The sequence below is a fragment of the Bos indicus genome, chromosome 5 (assembly GCF_029378745.1).
Source record: "Bos indicus isolate NIAB-ARS_2022 breed Sahiwal x Tharparkar chromosome 5, NIAB-ARS_B.indTharparkar_mat_pri_1.0, whole genome shotgun sequence".
NCBI classification, from domain to species: domain Eukaryota; kingdom Metazoa; phylum Chordata; class Mammalia; order Artiodactyla; family Bovidae; genus Bos; species Bos indicus.
Window position 1 is genome coordinate 83,972,501 of NC_091764.1, and position 20,876 is coordinate 83,993,376.

The 20,876-nt window shown below is 44.1% G+C and overlaps 2 protein-coding genes across 5 annotated transcripts in view; one reads left to right on the forward strand and one right to left on the reverse strand.

Annotated features, from left to right (window-relative positions):
* RASSF8 (Ras association domain family member 8) overlaps positions 1-15,184 on the reverse strand; it is a 136,811-nt gene extending 121,627 nt beyond the window's left edge. For 2 of the 4 annotated variants that reach the window (XM_070789938.1, XM_070789940.1), the window contains exon 1: positions 15,048-15,184. The gene's annotated coding sequence lies outside the window, so the exon portion shown is untranslated. Of the gene's footprint in view, positions 1-14,799; positions 14,959-15,047 lie in introns of those variants that run through there. The other 2 variants (XM_070789941.1, XM_070789939.1) reach the window with 2 other exon arrangements.
* Positions 15,185-15,342: 158 nt separating this feature from the next.
* Positions 15,343-20,876, forward strand: part of LMNTD1 (lamin tail domain containing 1) — a 489,113-nt gene continuing 483,579 nt past the window's right edge. Inside the window, exons 1-2 of the mRNA XM_070789936.1 lie at positions 15,343-15,893; positions 16,006-16,117. The gene's annotated coding sequence lies outside the window, so the exon portion shown is untranslated. The remainder of the gene's footprint in view (positions 15,894-16,005; positions 16,118-20,876) is intronic.

Below are 20,876 nucleotides of genomic sequence, written 5' to 3' on the forward strand. Positions count from 1 at the left end.
GCCAGTGCTCTTTACTGTTGTGAAAATCCTAGGACCCTTCAGAATTAACACTAAATCCACTCTGCCTGTGCTCTATAAAGGGAACAACAAAGCTTGGATGATAGCACATCTGTTTACAACATGGTCTGCTAAATGTTTTCAGCCTATTCTTGAGCCCGGCTAGGGGGGGGAGGTGGGGAGAGATTACTTTAAAAATATTACTATTCACTGATAGTGCACATGGTCACCTAAGACCTCTGATGAAGATGTGTAATGAGATTAATGCTGTTTTCAAGACTGCTAACACAACATCCATTCTGCAGCCCATGGATCAAGGACTAATTTTGGTTTTCAAGTCCTATGATTTAAGAAATACATTTCATATGGCTATGGCACCCACAGGTAGTGATTTCTCTGATGAAACTGGGAAAAATAAACTGAAAACCTTCTGGAAAGGAATCACAATTGTGGATGCCATTATGAACATTCATGATTCATGGGAAGAGGTCAAAACATCCATTCAAAACAAGAGTCTGGAAGCAGTTGGTTCCAATCCTCATACATGACTTTGAGGGATTCAAAATTCCAGTGGAGGAAATAACTGCAGATGTGGTAGAAACAGCAAGAGAACTAAAATTAGAAGTGGAGCCCAAAGAAAGTGAAGTCGCTCAGTCCTGTCTGACTCTTTGCGTCCCCATGGACTGTAGTCTACCAGCCTCCTCCATGGGATTTTCCAGGCAATAGTCCTGGAGTGGATTGCCATTTCCTTCTCCAGGGGATCTTCCCAACCCAGGGCTCGAACCCGGGTCTCCCGCACTGTAGACAGACACTTTACTGTCTGAGCCACCAGGGAAGCAACCACAGCTGTAACTGAATTGTTGCAATCTCATGACCAAACTTGAATGGGTGAGGGGTTGCTTCTTAAGGACAAGCAAAGAAAGTGGCTTCTTGAAATTAAATCTCAGTCGACTCCTGGTGAAGACTGTTGAAATGACAACAAAGAATTTAGATTAGTATATCAACTTAGTTGACAAAGCAGTGGCAGGGTTTGAGAGGAATGACCCCAATTTTGAAAGAAGCTCTGCTGTGGGTAAAATGCTAACAAACAGCACTGCATGTTACAGAAAATTCATTTGTGAAAGGAACAGTCAATGAATGAAGCAAACTCCACTGTTGTCTTATTTTAAGAAATTGCTACAGCTACCTTAACCTCAATAATCACCACACTGATCAGTCAGCAGCCATCAACAATAAAGTAAGACCCTCTACTAGCAAAAAGATATGACTTGTTGAGGGTGCATATGATACTTAACTTTTTAGCAATAAAATATTTTAAAATTATGCACATTTGTTATTTTAGACATATGCTATTGCATACTTAATAGACTATGGTATAGTGTAAACACAACCTTAAATGCACTGGAAAGCCAAAAAATTCACATGACTTTGCTTTACTGCAGTGGTCTGGAACTAAACCCACAATATTCCTGAGGCACACCCATATTAATAGAAGTTCCCTGCCTGTGTTGTGGGCGAGACTGAAATCTTAGCCTTCCCTTTTAATGTAAATACCATGGAGAAAGATAACCTGAAGTCCAAATCACCAAGGACTTTATGGGATTCACATTATAATCAGAAAGTGCTCTCTTTGTGGACTGGTCATGGCCCTTCTTATGTGTCAGGTGGGCTTTCTCCTTCCCTTTTCTACCTCCTCCACTTGTATGATCAGGAAGAACTGGTTGAATATTAGCCCAAGTAAGACATATAAATGCAGCATCTAGAAGAAAAACTCATACACTGCCTGCACATTTATGCTCGCACCATAGCTGGGCCCTCAACAGGGCTGAACTCTCCCTCTATTTTCCCTGGAATCCCCAGCTCAATGAGGACTTGTACTGCCTGCCCCAAAGCTTCTCTGCTGTGCTCAGACCCCCACCTCAAAGCTATATACTTTCATTGTGAATAACCCCCACCTCACTTCACAGAGAAAACGAATGGCAACTGGACAGGAGTTCCCTCCCTGAGCATCTGCCCTTTCTAATTCCAAATTTTACCCATTTATTTTTAATGTTTATCTGTTTATTGGGCTGCACTGAGTCTTAGTTGTGGCATGCAGAATCTTCAGCTGTGGCATGTGGGATCCAATTCCCTGACCAGGGATCGAACCTGGGCCCCCTGCACTGGGCAAAGTCTGTGGCTAACTCCAAATTTTAAATGAAGGGCCTCACATTCCGGCAGACCACTTCACAGACTCATCATTGTTATCTCAATTGATCCCCATGCCAGGTCTCTAAGGAAGATATCATCACACCCAGATGACTGATAGATGAGCAAACTGAGGGTTAAAGGAATTAAGGAATTCAAGGATGTGTCCACAGTCCCACGATCACTAAATGACAAAACAGAATCTGGGTCTCCTAACGCTGAGTTCACATTGTACTGTACCACATGTTTTCAGGACAGCCTCAACCTACCTTCACACGTCCTGTGGTTTAATCTAATTGACCAACTGAGTTTATACAGCACTTTACAAATAAATTGCCTTTGCTCTTTAAATAGAAAATGCCTTTTCTGATTGTAAGATACATGCTCATTATAGAAAATTCTGGAAAACATAGAAAAAAGATGAAAGTGTGAGATTAAAAGTCATCCATAAAGGACTTTCCTTGTGGTACCGTGGGTAAGAATCTGCCTGCTAATGCAGGGGACACGGCTCGATCCCTGAGCCGGGAAGGTCCCCGTGCTGTGGAGCAACTACTGAGCCTGAGCTCTGGAGCCTGCAGGCGGAAGCCACTGAAGCCCAGGCACTAGCGCCCGTGCTCTGCAACAAGAGAAGGAGCCCTGTTCTCCGCCACTGCTGAAAGCCCACACGCAGCAGTGAAGCCCAGCAAAACCAGAAATAATAAATAAATCGCTTTAAACACTCATCCCTAATAAGAATAAATGATCTACAATCATACACAATGTGGATGAATCACACAATGCTGAGTGTGAGAAACCAGACACTAAAGAGTACACGTTGTCCGATTCCATTTATAAAAGGAACAAAAAATACTCAGAACTACAGAATGCCATTAGGAGTCAGGAGCACATGGGGGTTTGTGGGAATGAGGGTAACATCCTATTTCTTCATCTGGGCACTTGCTGCATGAGTATGTTCATGTGTGAACATTCAATGAAGCTTAATTTATGATGTGTATACATATGTATACACAACTGTACATGTACAAACATTCATACACACATATAATATGCTTGAAGTCAGAAAAAATGTTTATATTTTGGTGTTTTCTTCCTGGTGCTTCTTTTTCCATTGTTAAATTATGATCACACTGTATGTAAAACTTTATCTTCTGTCATTTCAGTAACAAAAAGCATATGCACTTACCCCAGTTACTATAAATGCTTCATAAACACTTTTAATGGCTGTGCAACAGTCTCTCTGGTGCCTGCATCAGTGCCCTGCGACCAACCACTGAGATGTTTCCAATGTTTATTATTACAGATACTGCTGTAGTGAATACCTTTACCCTTTCTGTCACTTAGGCACTCTCCTGCTCTCCTTCATATATTTAGAATATTTATCTTACAGCATATTCTGCCACATGTAATCACTTATCATACCCTCCATTGTTCATAATAAGCTTCCCCAAACTACAGACCCACATTACCCTTCCTTGCAACCTCCACAGAACCTTCCTTCTGAACACAGCAAGTGCTTATTATTTGTTGAAGTGCTTCCAGAAGCCAAAGAAAACCTTCATTCCTACAAACCTAGATTTCAGTTATCATCTCAGTCATCCATATAAAATGAATGATTCAGTCAGCTTTATTCCAACTCTTCGTTTAGTCTGCACAGCTAAATACTTAAGAGGCAGTGTATCACGGTTCCTCTTGAGGGGATAAATGTTAGCTAGAACTCATCCAACAACTAATAGTGTTGTTGTTAGTAGTTAGCGTGTTGATTGAAGTCCTAAGGATCTAATGAGAATCAAACAAGTTCCTCCCATCAAAGTTTACAGTTGGTGGAGCATTACATAAATACAGATCTTGCATTCTGGAAACTGTAGTCTAGTAGGAAAGGTAACATGAAACAAACCCCAACTCCCCCTGAGCTTTCAAATCACAACTGTACAGATGGGAACAAATACCGGCCCCAGAGCCAAGCTCTGAAGACTCGGCCTGGGTGGGTGCCTTCGTGCCTGTTGTCTGTGAACAAAGATGCTTGCTGTCTTTTAAAATACACTTTAAATAATTTTACAAATACTATTAATCCCATCATATCTGATAATGTAAAAAGTACAACACGTTTAAAGTGCTAATAAAAAATAGACGCAAATACGACAAACACAAAAGGAGAGCTAATAAAAATAGCTGAGTAGGGTAAAAAATATTTTTCCCCCTTTTGCATATGGAATGAAGATTGGGAAGAAGCCTGAAGAGCAAAGGATGAACGGGGTGAGGGTGAAAAAAGTTAATTTATACCTATTATAACCTAGCAGTCATAATTAACCAAAGAATTTCAGAAGCTTCTCCATCTTGAACACAACAGGATGATCAGAACCAAAGGTGGAAACTTGGCCCAATGTTAGTTCAGGAGGCCAGGGAATTGCTCTAGAACAGAAAGGCTGAGCACACAGGGCTGAACCCACTGAGGCTCTTGCAAATCAGGAGGTGATAAGTGACCCTGGACTCCAAGAGCTACTAAAGGGCTCCCCAGGGCTCCAAAGAGACCATGGAGGAGCCACCTGCCTCAAGAGATTTTTAATATGGACAAAGCTGCTCTACTTCAGAAAGAGATGCCACACAGAACATCCAGCAGCAAGGGCAGAGCAGGCTATAAAGCTTCAAAGAGCCAACTTACACTCCTTGAACCGGATCAGGAGACTGCAAGCTTAGAGTCTTCTTAGTCACTTTGAACCTGTGAACAAATGAGCTTAAGAAGAGCCCCTCAGAACCTCAGCTGTTTGAAGTAGAGAGCCTCTGAAATGACAATGCAAAGGAAGGAGAGAAATACACATGCATGTGGTAGATAAGGAAGGCAAGGCGGACTCCTGAGGGAGTGAGCACCTCCTTCAGGAACAGAGGCTGGCCAGGTTGAAGGGTATTTTGGTGGGAAGGGAAAGGTTGAACCATTCTTTTCATGTGATCAAACAGCACATTTAGATGTTTCAGCATCAATGCATGAAACAGCGTGTTAATTCAGTTCTGCTACAGCCTGGCTCATCCAGATGACAGGGGAAAGCTGGAGGGCAGCCAAGCCGGGAGGCAGGGCAGCCACAGGGTGGGAGACCAGCGGCGGATTTCACAGCTCCTGTGGGCTGCAAAACAGTCCGAACTCAAGCCTGCAGGCAGTGACGGAGTGGAGTTTTTAGCAAGTCAGTGAGATCCATGTATCCAAAAGCTCTGGTGATATGCAGAAAACGGGTCTCAGGCAGGGAGACCAGTGGCGTGGCAGCAGTCCAAATGAGATGCTAAATTAGGGTAGTGAATGATGGAGAAATGGAAACGATTTCCTGAGCTATTCAGAAGGGCGCTCAGGACTAGATGAATTAGGCAAGGTGAGGCGGTACAGGAAAGGCAAGATTAGGAACAAGGTGGATGATGGTACCACAAACCCAGGTCAAGCATCAAGGAAGAAGTCAAGCGGCAGGCTGATCCCGAGGGACTGCTGTGTGTTTTATGGAGAGGGGTCTGCAAGTCACAGTACAGAAACAAACAGCATTTTGAAAAAAATATTCCAGGTGGCTCAGAGGCCCCCTGCTGTCCACATAGAACTGGAGTTTAAGAAATCATAGGTGTGGAGGGGGACAGGGAGGGAAGGTAGGAAGGAGGTCTCAAGCAGCCCTTCTCAACCAGGAGGCTACGAACAAAATACAAGGGACAGGTCTTCACCACGTGGCCCAGATTCTGCCCACTACACGTCGGAAATACCTGTAACCTGGACTCTGTGACAACCAAAAGATCCCCATGTATCTCCAAATGGTACCCGTGTTTGGGAGCTTCTGGTCAAAAAGGAGAGGAAAAAGCAAAGAATGTTTAGTCTGAAAGATCAAAGATGGAAGGAAAAGCAGATCTCACCCTCCCCTCCAGCCAACAGGTCAACCCCATTTCCAAACACACCACTGTGTGACCCTTCTCTCCATTTACACCACTAGCACCTTACTACTCCATCCCTTGCGTGAATTACTGCATTAATTTCCCCACTGCTCTTCCTGCTTCCATTCTTTCTCTCTTTTTATTAAGTCACCATGCTGTATATGACTTCCCTCAGGACTTATAACTGTTTTTGTACCGTGTGACTCCTTTCACCCATTTCATGCCCCCCCATTTCCACCCCTTATTTGTGCAATTGTAAAAGACTGCACATATAAGTGAGATTGAGACCATATAGTATTTGTCTCACTCTAACTTATTTCACTTAGTGTAACGTCCTCAAGGTCCATACACGTTGTGGCAAATGATGGAATCTCCTTCTTTTTCCTGGCAGAACAATATTTCACTGTATATGGACACCACGTTTCCTTTATCCATTCATCCATTGATGAGCACTTAGGCTGTTTCCACATTTTGGCTTCCCGCTTCTATTCTTTTTTAAAGAATATTTATCTACTCATTTATTTGGCTGTGTGCGATCTTTTGTTGCAGTTCACGGACTCTCTAGTTGTGTCCTGCTTTTGTTCTTAATTTCCCTTGACAAGCCCTTTTTACAAGAGAGCAAAGTGAACCTTTTCAACATTACTATTTTATTTAACAAGTACTTTTGTAATGTTTGGGGCTTCCCTGGTGACTCAGATGGTAAAGAATCTGCCTGCAATGCAAGAGACCTGGGGGTTCAATCCCTGGGTTGGGATGATGCCCTGGAGAAGGGAATGGCTACCTACTCCAGTATTCTTGTCCAGAGAAATCCATGGACAGAGGATAAAATCTATGGGGTCACAAAGAGTTGGACACGACTAAGCGACTAACCCTTTACAGTGTTTACAATCTGCCATGCTCTGTTCTTTACAAGCACGAACTCACTGAATACTCAGAACACTGGGAGATAGGTGTCATTCCTAATCCAACTCTACCAGTGAGGCACAGAATTTATCAGACTACTCCAAGGGCACAGAGCCAGTACGTGCAAGGCTGGGATTTCAACCCAGCCAGCCAGCCCCAGAGTTCACGTTCTTGCCGACTACTCCATGTTACTCTCCAATTCATTCATTCCTCTGTTCAAGACTGTCAACTGTCTTTTTACCCAAGAGTAAAAACCAAAATTTGTGTTACAGCCAGTAAAGCCCTAGTACAGGGGTCCCCACTACCTCTTTTCCTTCATCTCCTACAACTGGTCTGGCTACTCTGATGGGCACACCCCATATGTGCCTGCTCCAGGGTCTCTGCACTCACTGTTCCCTCAACCTGGAGAGTATCTTCCTCCAGACAGCTACAGGGTTGGCACCTTCACTTCATTACTGTCTCTACTCAAATGTGCTCTCCTCAGTGAGGACTTCCTGCCCATCCAATACCAGATTACATCTCTGCTCCCACCCTAGTATTCTCAATTCCTCCACCCTCCTATATTTTTTCCTCCAAAACATTTATCACTGTAAAATGAGTGTACAATTACTCATTCATTTATTATCTAACTCCCCCTAGCAGAGTACACTTTTCATGAGAACTGGAGTCCGTGTGTTTTGTGCTCTAGTACAGCTCCACACATGGAAGGGCATGCAGTTTATTTTTGAATGAATGAATAAATGAATGAACAAAGAAAGAGCGTTGACAAGGAAGCCAAGGAGAAATTTCAAAGCAAAGAGAGAGAGGTCAATAGTGTAAACACGCTACAGAGAACTTTGGTCGTATTGGGGTTTTCGTATTGAAAAGCTCCCATTGATTCTGGCAACTAGGATATTGGTGCCTGTGGCAAAAAATGCTTCTAAGAAATGGCACCTTTGGAGAGTGACTTGGCAGGTGATGTAGCAGAAGTAGTAAACACAGACAACTCCTGTAAGAAGTAGGCTGTGAAAGGAGACAGAAGGAGCAGGAAAGTCAAGAGAGACTTGGGCATGTTCTTTCCAGGCTGAGGATAAGGAGTCAAGGAAAAGTGAGATAGAAATTTAATGAAGGACTTCCCTGGTGGTCCAGTGGCTGAGACTCTGTGCTCCCAATACAGGGGCCGGAGTTCAATCCCAGGTCAGGGAACTAGATCCCACAAGCCACAACTAAGACCTGGCACAGCCAAATAAATAAATGTTTTTTTAAAAAAAAGAAAGAAAAGAAAAAGAAATTCAATGAGTGGAAGGGTTACCAATAGAGAAGGCTGTGGGGATGGCTGCCTCCAGACTGTGGGGGTGGGGAGGGCCGCCCATGTCAACTAGCAAACTTTCTACTCCCACCCTGGATGATTGACACTGCCAGTGTTCTCTCTAACTCAGGTGCTCCCTGACCATCGATCTGGACAGGCTGCAGAGGACTTAGAACCAGGCCTCTCCAAAGAGCCCTGAGGCCTGTCCAGACCTCCAGTTCAGACAGAGTTCAGTAGAGCTGGGTGAGAGGGAAGGCGCCAACTCCTCACTGAGACACTTCACATACTTTCATTTCCACATACACACAGACATCTCTTTTATTCCAAACCAGCCCTGAGTGACAAATCAGTAGCCCCATTTAAAGACTGGGAGACATGAGGCTGGGCCAGTATCATACTTTTCTAAGGCTACCCAGGTCCAGCCTGGCTTTTAACTGAAGTGGTACTCTTTCCGACATGCATTGTATGTTATTACTCAGTAGAATATAACACGAGGAGCTGCCCTATGGCATCTTACTTAGTTCCCCGACCACAGATCAAACTCTTTTATATTGGAAGGTGCATTAACCACGCCCATCAGGGAAGTTCCCCTAACTTTTTCAATGTATAAACTTATATTTAGAAGAATAATGTAATCTTAAGTTATTTTTGATTTTCCAATATGAAAATTACTATTATTAAAAGATGAACATGATTTAGCACTCACAAGCCAATGACAGTAAATGAGAGTGACAAAATATATTGCCCACATGAATAAAACCTCATGGAAAACTATCAAAACTCTCGTTAAAACCTGTATTTTTATCTGATTTCTTATCAAAACAAAGAATAAAACATATACTTCTGAATGAGAAAATGCCTTTCTTCATGCATAAAACTTGGACAGCACTGGAGTTAAATGTAGTGAGATCTGTGATATATCTGAATGTGACCAAAAAAAAAAAAAAATTTGCCAAAAATAAGTCTTCTAAATCCATAGCAAGGCTGTGAAATAAATAGGTAATAAATGCTATTGGTGCTAAAACGCTTTCGCCAACTTCAAGGTCATGCAGTTCAGTTCAGTTCAGTCGCTCAGTCGTGTCTGACTCTTTGCGACCCCATGAAACGCAGCACGCCAGGCCTCCCGGTCCATCACCAACTCCTGGAGTTTACCCAAACCCACGTCCATTGAGTCGGTGATGCCATCCAACCATCTCATCCTCTGTCATCCCCTTCTCCTCCTGCCCCCAATCTTTCCCAGCATCAGGGTCTTTTCCAATGAATCAGCTCTTCACATCAGGTGGCCAAAGTATTGGAGTTTCAGCTTCAACATCAGTCCTTCCAATGAACACCCAGGACTGATCTTCTTTAGGATGGGCTGGTTGGATCTCCTTGCAGTCCAAGGGACTCTCAAGCGTCTTCTCCAACACCACAGTTCAAAAGCATCAGTTCTTTGGCACTCAGCTTTCTTTATAGTCCAACTCTCACATCCATACATGACCACTGGAAAAACCATAGCCTTGACTAGATGGACCTTTGTTGGCAAAGTAATGTCTCTGCTTTTTTTAATATGCTGTCTAGATTGGTCATAACTTTCCTTCTAAGGAGTAAGCATCTTTTAATTTCTTTGCTGCAATCACCATCTGCAGTGATTTTGGAGCCCAGAAAAATAAAGTCATGTTTACTGGCTACTCTGCATGACCTTTTCTGGGCTCCAAGGTCATGCAGAGTAGCCAGTAAATATGTATACACAAGGGCTTCAACAGTAACTTTCTTCTCCAGCACAGGGTGGCTGGAGGTCAAGTGGTGCGAATGGTAAAAAATCCTCTGCTAATTCAGGATTCACAGGTTCGATCCCTGGGTCAGGAAGATCCCCTGAGCAAGGGAATGGCAACCCACTCCGGTATTCTTGCCTGAAAAATCTCATGGACAGAGGAGCCTGGCAGGCTACCAATCCATGGGGTCGCAAAGAGTCAGACATGATTGAGTGTGTGCACACGACAGACACACACACACACACACACACACACAGTGTGAGCATCCTGGGGCACAGAGCCTTCCCACAAAGGCATGTCACAGCATGCACCCCTCTTCAGACCCACTCCCAGTATTTTTATACAAGGAAAAGCAGGTCTAAATAAGGATCAAGGTGAGGAAAAGGGTCTGGCTACAGAGGGCATTTCTACTTGTCATGCCTTCCTGACTAGAAAATAAAAGATGGGAAAATGAGGGAACGACAAGAACAATCTCCTTGAGTGAAGCCCATGTATGAAAAGCTTAAGATATCTTTTCATGATGTTAACCAGGTAAATTACCCACTTCTCTTCCGTAAGAGCACCTAGCCCAGAGCTTGGCACATAACAGGAGGCTCAAAATGCTTTAATCTCCTTTGTTCTACTCTCCCCACCTGAGGGCATCCAGCTTTTAGGTGGCAAAAACTCAGGGTCCAAACCACAAAGACACAGAACATTTGGGGGAAAACTAGAGTTTGAGTGCAAAGAAATAAATCCTACAATCAACTCCTAAGTTCCCTGTACACTTGGTGACCTACCAGATACAAAATTGGGAAAGAACTGGAACTACTACATGCTGAGGGTGTGAGGGTAAATCCTAAAAGGAAATCAAAGTTCTAAAAAACTAGTCAAAAGAACATGTGGGCGATTATGCAAGAAGTAGAGGCCAGAAACATTAATAAAGACATAAATACTTAAGAGTCATAGTGCATCAAGTGAATATTTTGTAAAGAGCAACCACATGACAAAAACACTCAAAGCTTTAAGCCTTCCTTGGCCTCGGAAAGTCATGGGACTTTTTTGGCTAGAATAAGGAATGCTTTAGAGAGAGGGGAAAAAGAACTTCCACACCTCTAGGTGGTTCCCATTTTTAAGCAACTACCTCTCTACCTTAACTAAATGGCCAAACGATACCTAGTTATTTATACAAGTTACAGCAACAGCTGGACAGTATTGGCCATCTTCAAGTCTATAACTCTCCTTTTTCTACCAATTTGTCCTTCCTTCCTTTGAATTCGATCACCATGTAATCCACGGCTCCTGACTAACATGTTATATCACATGACATACAAAGTAATATGACATGGTAAGGTTTTTTCATCAGCACAGGATTACTGAAAGAAAAAAAAACAACCTAATCCCTTTAATGATGTACTTAGAAAAAAGGATTATCTACAGAAAATCACAAGAGTAACACTAATTAAACGGTGTCTCAGTTTATTTAGAGTTGTCCACAGAGCCTCAACGTATTCATTTTACCTGATATGTGCAAAGGTTATTTCACCGTATACATAAAACCAGCAAAGAAGGAATGTAGGAGATAACCAAGCCTGGCTTTTGTGTTAGGAGAAGTAGGTTTAACAGTGATAAAGAAGGCAATCAATATACAAATCACAACTTGTATTACTATCTTATTCATTACAATATTTATTAAGCATTTACTATACACACAAGAAGCACTGGTATCTATAGACTAGTGAATAAACCAGGCATTATTTCTGCTCTCAAAGGCATGAGAGAAACATGAGACAAATAATAATTATAAATTGTGGTAAGCATTAAGAAGGAAAAGCTGACTCTATGAGGGAGACAATAAAGGGGTTCTAAGTTGCATGACTTTAAGAGTGGCCTTCTCAGAGAAGACCTTTATAGAGGATACCTGAACCAGCATAGAGGATGCGAAATTCCTCGAGGGGGTGATCCTGAAACAGACCCCCAGCGGCAGCCCTAGCAGAGCTGGCTGTAGAGTTGGATCCTGTGGCTGACCAGAGACGATGATGGGGGATGCTGCCAAACCACACGTGACCTTGCAGATTTTATATTTTATCCCAAGAAGAGCTCTGCAGACTTTAAACAGCAAGTGACTTCTTTTTTCCCTTTCTGGCTGCTGGTGGGAAGAAGGGCTAGAAGGAGGGCAGAGCCTGAGTGGCAGATCTCTGCAGTGGGGAATGAGGATGGTGGCTTGAACTAAGATGGGAGCCCAATGGAGACTGAAAATCAGGTTTCAAAGAGATTATGCCAGAAAAAGTAGACAGGACTTTGTAACAAACTGGCTAGGTGGGGGTGACAGAACAAAAGATCTAGTGGAAGATGACTCCAGCCTGAGCCACTCATTAGGTAGATGAGATGAAAAACGGAGGAGGAACAGTCTGAAAAGTGGAGTAATCCTGAGCTTGGTTTTTGTTGCAGATGCTGCCGTTTATTGGTTACGATGTGTCAGGCATCACTTTTACTAATGATATCCCCATTTTACAGAAAGCAAACTGTAGCTCACAGATGTGGAAACAGCTGGGCCAAGCTTACTCAGCTGGAGTAACAAAGTTACACTTACCACCTGAGTCTGGCTGGCTGGCTATGGGATAAGTATTCTTTCCACTATAGGGAGCTCTTGGAAACTACCTCTGCACTCTGAATTTTGAAATCTATTTAGGGTTGGAGCAAGCTAGCATTCTAGGAAAGTAAACAGGTGATATGATAGTTTTAAAATCCATATCCTCAGAGTCCTGCTGCACAATGCTTTCCTGTCTCACTCTCATCCCCGCTCCATTTCTACCTGCAAAGATTTTTGCAATGTTTTAAATGCTAGCAAGACATCTGGGACCTTAATGCCGTACAACAAACAAGCAAAGTCATTATTCCAGGAATCAACCATAATGAAAAGAGCAGTAATATTCAATGACGAACATTTTTACTCTCAAGTCATTGCCTATATCAACATAAGATAGACCAATTAATGAGTAAGAAACTCTCAAACCCTTATCATAGCTCAAAATGGCCAAAGCATTCAAGTCAAAAATTAACACAAGCCACGCAGCACAGAGGCTACAAGGCCAAGCATTGAGATTCACATTAAAAAATCGAAACCTTAATAAAAATAAAATTTTAGGCAAAAAGAAATGATACCACAACCTTATAATCTAAAATCTGCAATTCCCAAATATCTCAATCAAATGCCAAATTCAGGAAACATGTACCCTTGAAGCAATCTAAACATTTTCCCTTGTTTTTAACTGCTTTTCCCTGCAGCATGCTGACACTTCAGCAAACTGAAATGCCTTTCCTCTCTGCACAGTCTCATGATTTCCTCTCTCTCAGATGTCCCCCTTTAGCTACTGAAGCCCCCAAATTAGGCATCATCAATGAACCTGGAAAGAATTCAAAGCATTACTGCCAACTGTGTCTCTTATTGAGAGCACCAGTTTGAGACTCTTAAAAGAAGAGAAAATGAGGACAGGGAGATTTTTGGAACGTTTTTACCATCTACATTACAAATTTTATTTTTGTTGGGTCTGATCCTTCAAAAGAATAACCATCAAATCACATTTGGTCTTTAAGTGGGGGATGGTCACACGTAATGTTTATGGTTTGGTGACAGTTCCCCATGGGGATAAACATGATTAAAAGTCCAATTAATATGCCAGAGAGAAGATAACATCTCACACAGACCACCCTCCAAAACTACAGAGCTCTTCTCTGTCCTGCTTCCTGATTCTCGGGTCCATTCAGCACTTCCCCGCAGAGGGCTAGCTGGCATTCACTGCTGCCTCGCCCAGGCAAAGGATGGGATGCTGAAAATCCATCAAGAAAGCTTCCCATTTTTCTGTTCCTTCACAACATGACTGCCAACTCTTGGCAGACCAGACATGAGACAGACTTAAGAAAAAAGAAAATAAATAGCAAAAATAAAAGACTACCTGGGGCCTCCTACCAGAATGGGTAGTTAATCCAATCGACACAAAATTAGAGATCTATACATATTTAAAGGGGCTTCCTGCAGACAAAACAGATCTGACGAAGAACTGCTGAGCCACATTATACTGGAAAACCCATAAATGTTCGTCCTCGCTGTCACCAGGCTGGAGGGTTAAAAACAAAAACAAAACCCCAAAATGCAATGCTTCCATGTATTGACTGCGCTAACCTGACGGGTTTAAGTCAGCTATGAAACGTGCCCTGCATCTACTTCCCGTCTGAATGCCTAAAGATCAGTTGACAATTACACCCGACGCTTGCAGTGCTCAAGATGCCCTTTGATGCTGAGAAAGTAGTGGTCTAGCAACCCCAGGCGGCTCTAGGATGCTACAATAACAACGCAACACTCGATTAGGAGTCCAGGTTCTCGGGTTGTAAGACACTGTGCTACCCGTGGACCTCACATTCAAAGCTCACGTCCCTTCAGGTTCAATCTTACTAAGCTTTCCGCGACGAATCCTCTCAAAGTTTCTAGTTGAAAAAACGGAATTACTTTGAAAGTCCCCTCATCTGGACTCCCCTCCCCGGACGGGTTGGAGGCAAGCGGGAATAGGAACAGAGGATGGTTAATTGTTCAAACAACATTTAAAAACCTGTAAACCAATCATCGTTTTAGAGGAAAGAAAGAAGCTTTCACCAAGCCGACGCTGGGCAAGCGAGCATCCGATTTCCATTCAGAGAGAAAAATATTAAAGAAGCCAGACATACGTTTCCCTTCCCAACAAAAGTGGCCTCTAAACTCCCCGGCCAAGGACACTGGGAGGAAACAGAGAGGCTGGGAACTACCTCGTTGTCTTGGTCAAGGCGCGGGTCTGCGGCGGAGAGAACGCGCAAAGGGGGAGACAGCAGGCAAAAGGTGAACCGCAGGAAGCCGGAGCCCGCGGCGGCGGCGGGGCTGGAGGTGATCGGGCGAGGAAACCCGAGGTGCAGAGAGAGGGGCGGGGAAGGGAGAGCCCAAAGGCTCCGGGAGGAGGAGGGAGGGGTCCCCGGACGCTGCCCAGAAATCGCGGCCGCCCAGTAAAGTTAATACTTACTCAGTTTCGCAACTGCGCCGCCCCCGCAGGCCGCCCCGCGGGGCCAGCTGGGGAGCTGGGGACGCGGCGGCGGCCGGAGCCCAGCGGCCGCCCAGCGCCGGTCCCCGGCCGCGCAGCTCCGCGCGCCTCGGTCCCCGGCGCTCCGCCGGCCGCCCGCCCCGCACCGGCGGGAGGCCCCGGCTTCGCGGCGCGCCCTCTCCGCGCACCTACGGGCCGGCGCTAGGTGAGCGCGGACGCCCCGGGCGGGGTGCCTGGGTGTGCGAGCGCGCGGATAGCCGCGGCGCCGCCGGCGGGAGCTGCTCCCAGCGCCGCGCAGATGGCCGCGAGCGGGCGGGCCGGTGAAGATCGGCTAACAGCTGGGCGCCGGGCGCGGTGAGGGGCGCCGGACGAGCGCGGGCGGCAGACTCGGCGGCCGGCTCGCTCTCGCGGCCGGTGCCTCTGGGCGGGGGGCCGGGCTGGGGGCCGGACCGGGCCGGGCGGCAGGCGACTCCGCCCCTTCGCCGGGCCGCGGGCCGAGCCCGCGAGAGCGGCGGCGCGGGGGCGCCCCCCTCGGCCGGGCGCTCGGGTTACAGCCGCCGCTCCCCGGCTGCCCCTCCCGCGCCTCGCCGGTTCGCCGGCGCCGGGAGAGACATTGTAACGGAACTGGGACGCCAGCGCTGCATTGTGGGATCTTTTAAAGCGGCGGGGAGCGCGGCCCGGCCGCTCGGGCCCCCGCCCCCTTCGCCGGCTCGGCCCCCGCGCCACCCGGCCCGCGACGCACCCCCGCCCACCGAGGCCCGGTGGGCCCGAGAGCCAGACACGGTGCCTCGCTGACTCTCACGGAGCAAAATCTTCCATCGCCCGGGGGTGAGACTTGTAAAACTGCCCTCCTCGGTCACCCCGGAAAGTAGGAGGCTTTTTCTGCAGACTCTGTTAGAAAAAAAGAAAGAAAAAAATAAGGGCCCTTCCATCCCCCCAGGACTGAGGGTCTGAATTGCTTTTCATCTGGAGTGGCATGATTCAGCGACCCCCTTCTCAGCAGCAGGCAATGACAGAGACAGGAGACGAAAAACACAGCGAATGAATCAGACGTGAGTAACCAAGTTTAGAAAGAGCTGGGCTCAGATTCAGAAAACCGCTCCCCCACCCTACCCCAGCCCCTACACACGTCTACCTTTGAATAGAGCACATCGTCGAGGAAGGAGAGCGGTGTTTTTATTTGGAAACGCACATGTATGTGTCGTCTTCACAGTTCCACCTCTTTTCTATGGCATGCGGTTACTCTAGTCACCGGACAAAATTCGGTCTTCGGTTCAGACTTGTAGTCACACAAGCTCACAACTCAGGAAGGGCTTTCAGTTTGGAGGGAGATGGTATGAGAATAGATGATGAATGAGACGCAAGGAAGCATTCCGAAGATCAAGTGTCCCTTTTGATTCTCCAGACACTCGTTTTTTTGTTGGTTTTTTAATAATTGAAACCGGGATGATTACATTTGAAGCACAGCTTGTGACCGCTCACCTTACTCAGGGCTTGACTTGTTTGGAGTTTGGGTTGGTAGACTTTTTGTTTCTTCCTCTTGTTTTTTTGACCTTTAGCTCTTGCACAGCTCATTAGTTCCTCTGCTTCGGAGGTGAACTGAGGAGAGAGATGGTAAGACTCAAATTTGGCTCATCAACAGTTGGAGGATTTGGGAACAAGAAGAGTTCTTTATGATTCAAGTGTAAAACCCAGGGGAACTTTTTAAAAGATGGAGGGCATTGGATCCTCTTCTCAGAGGAGTTTTCCAGCCTTAATATTAACATTTCTTAAGCTTTCATTCCCTTGTCAACCTTTCACTCCTCTGAATAACATCAGTCACTGCCTGATTGCCAAATGTGATGGAAAAATTCAGCCCCCACGTGGCATTTGCCAGTGTGGACCCCTCCTTCTTTTGTAGAACCTGCCTCCCTTGTTTTGCTGGAATAGTCGTCCTTCTTTTATGGAGGTCCTGAAACAGGGGTGAGTGATAACAGTATGGGGTGTGGTTATTGTTGAACCTGGGCTCCAGATCTTACCAAGTAGAAGAACCTTAATCTTGTTTCTGTTGATCACCAGGAGGGTGCTGACCTCGATTTTATCATTTGTCCAGAGGTGAACAAGTTGACAGACTCACGACAACCACCTTTCATACGACCAGCATGTAAATCAAGATGAAATTTATTATGATTGAGTAACTGTGTCCACTGTTTAAGAGAAGCACTTACTAGGATCCAGGAACCTGTTGAGGTGTCCTCATGCCCATTGTTGCCCTCTTGGTGGCTACAGATGCCAGTGAACTTACCACTGTCCAGCCTGGATAAACCGAGACAAGTCCCTTCCCTACCTTAGCCCCATGTGGTTAATTCATTCTTTGTTCAGTGTATAGTATAATTTGTTTTGAGCTTTCTTAGCTGTAAATCACATCCCTGTTAAGCCTTCCTGAGATCACACCAAATGTCCTTGGCAGGATTTGTAAACAACCCTTATTTCTGGTCTCTAATTATATTCCCTGAAAGTAACCTAACTCGAATAAGTGAGTATTCATGCACTTAAAGCCCTGTGACACAGTCAGATTTTATATGCAAGAGAAGAATCTAAGAGGGTGGATTCAGAAAAGAGGAATCCCAAGGGAGAGAGACATATGTCTCCTCTTTCCTGAATCAGTGCGAATGAACTAGTCAACAGCACCTAGAGTTACGTTGTATGTATTATTAGTTTCCTGTTGCTATCTGTAAACAAGTTAACCGCAAACTTAGAGGCTATAAGAATGTGTTATTACAGTTCCAGAGATCAGAAATCGCAAAATCAAAATGTGGGCTGTTGTTTGTCATGGAGGGTCTAGGGGAGAATCCACTTAGTTGCCTCTTCTGGTTTCTCCATCTCTTGGCTTATGGTCTCTTTCTCCATCTTCAAGGCCACAGAATGGAATCATCAAATCTCTCTTTTATGACTTCTGCTTCATGGTTAGGAAGACAGCTCTTTCTCTGGGCTAGGCAAAGAAAGTAGGAATTGATGTAGATACATTTCTAGCCATATATGTCATGAACTGAATTGAGTTATTTGCAGAAAGAAAAGATACTGTCTTCATTACTAGTAAAATTGTCATCTGAATAACTTTTTTGACTGTGTGGTTGCTAAAATGATGCCTCATTAATCCAATAAAACCTCTTTCCTTTTGGTGACCCATATAACTGAAACCCAAGGTGTTAACACGCTAAGTTCACATGTGCAATTCATGGAAATAAATTCCTTTCTCTGGAAATCCCTGGCAACTCTTTATTGTGTCTATGGAATCATATCTAGGCCAGCATTTCCCAAACTGGTCCACCAAAACACCACCTTATAAGATGGGATGCTGGGAAGACAGTTGTACTGTGCTCAGATAAGGCCCATGAAACACAGTCGTGTCTATGGCTTAGGCCAGAAGAAGCTTGTCAGTGGGTCAGATCCATTAAGAGCCACGTGTCAGGAAGAAGTCCCAAGGGAGAAACAAACATTTTTGTCACGAAGAAAGTATGTGTGCTGGAAGGAGTGAATTGTGGACTCTAACTTAGACATTCCATTATTATCTAACTCCACTGTGTTTCCTTCTTTTCCCCTCCTTCGTTCCACACTCTTGTGTTTTACCCAGAGTAGTTTACAGCTGCCTAATCTCAACCAGTGGCTCAGGACCACTCCTAGGTTCTCCTACCATGTGACCCCGAAATTGCTTGTTTACCAGTGGAGCCTCCCTGTACTCCCCAGCCTTGCTCCCCCACCCTCTTCTTAAAGCCAGGGGCTGTCTTGTATTTGTCCATGTATCCCCCGTACATGACACAGGCCTGGCTCAGACTGGGAGCTCAATTAATATGAGTTGAAATAACAGTGATATGAATGAATGACTGTATAAATGCAGTAAACTCATGTCACCTGCTCATGTTATATTTGCATTGGATCATCTTTCTAATGCATAATGAGCAGAGGGTTCCATTTCCTTAAATAATAAACATAACAAAAGCATAATAAATATGGTATTGTGCTAGGTTCTGAGTTTACATAGATTGACATGACATAATCTCAGCCTTCTGTGAGCTCACAGTCCATCTGAGAAAAGCGGTTCTAAAAGAGGAAAAGAGGCAAGTAATGCTAGTTGCCTATCCCATTCTCTTTCTCCACTCCTTTCTTAGAAATAGAAACCTGATTTTGTGCTCAGTGAGTTCTCTCTCACAGCCTTCCTTGCAGATAGGGGTTACTAAGTTTTGGCCCTGTGGACGGAAGGTGTTGTATGGGCCTTCCAGGAAAACTCATTTGTGTGTCCTTATTTATGAGCACGGCTGACTCAAGCGCTATTCTTGCCTAAAACACAGACGTGATAGCTGGAGTTACAACTCCAGTCTTGTGACATCAAGGCTACCTAGAGGCCTGAGGTCATCTACTAAAATTTGTACAAATGGGATCATTTAGAGTTTTTCAGACACTTACCAAGCCCGCATTTAGTCACGGTTACTGACAAGTTTAGAAGGAAAAAAAAAATCCCTCCTCTTCAGTATGTGTATAGAAAGCAATTAAATGTGGTTTTCTTTACCATTCCTAATGAATATCTTGTACACATACTGAAACACAGCAAAGATCTGTAATTATTGTGATTTATTTGACCAACGTAAAGGGCCTTTTTAGAAACAACCAACAATTCTCAGATCTATAAGAATTTTTAATTTAATGATAGTTTCTTGTTTAAAAAAATAATAAAACATTTAGATACCAAATCATAAACAGCTCCTTAAAAGACCCTCTAATAATATGATGGGGCACATTATTATTTAATAAAATAATATATTTTATTAATCAGTGAAATGCAGTATGAAAAGAAAAAGCATAAACTATAAAAGGAAATTTTAACAGGGTATATCAAAAGGAATAAATGCAAATATATTTAGAAATAGGATTTAAAATGTGTTTGGCTTCTTATTTAGGTAGAAGTTTTTGAGAGGATAATCCCATGAATTTTCTTATTTTCCATTTTCTTATTTTTTTAATTATAGGCTAGAAGAGTGGATTTAGGTAGCTGAGACTAGCTCAACAAGAGCCTATACTGGGATTAGGATATTGGGGGAAGACAGTGAATGCGGTGCCTGATGTTATGAAGTTGTACCTTTGTAAATATGTGCAGTAAAATCTGAACTGTCTGACATTCTTTTAGCCTGAATGCCGCACACCCAACTCCCTCCATGTCTCCAGTGCTATAATTGGGGTTTATAATGATGATCTCATATGACTCTGAATTATAGCAGGAAGATTAAATTATCTTCTGCTTTGCCTTCATGTATTCAATTATATATTTTTATTAATTGCAAATTGGACATCTGATCTGTTTATAACACTGCTGGTTTAACCAGAGCCTCCTTATCAAGGACCCAGTCATGGACAATAATAGAGTTTATAGTTCCTGGAAAGGAAACAGCCCAACAATAAATTTGAAATGTGAAATTTATATGATCATAGTAAGAATAATTAGTATAAAATAATTTAGAATCATTCAGCAACATTTGAAAGAACTGTAACATATATTGATTAATAATAAATGCTGCACATCCAATTCTTTTAACAAGTATAATCATATTCTGTAAGAAGAGAAAAATTAGAGTATGAACAAAATAAATCTTCATTTCAAATTTGGTAGAAGGTGGACTGTTAATGTTAGCAGAAGGGCAGATATTAGGTGTAGGCCCAGGAATAGGGAGCAGCAGAGGATGAGATGGTTGGATGGCATCACCAACTCAATGGCCATGAATTTGAGCAAACTCTGGGAGATAATGGAGGACAGAAGAGCCTGGCATGCTGCAGTCCATG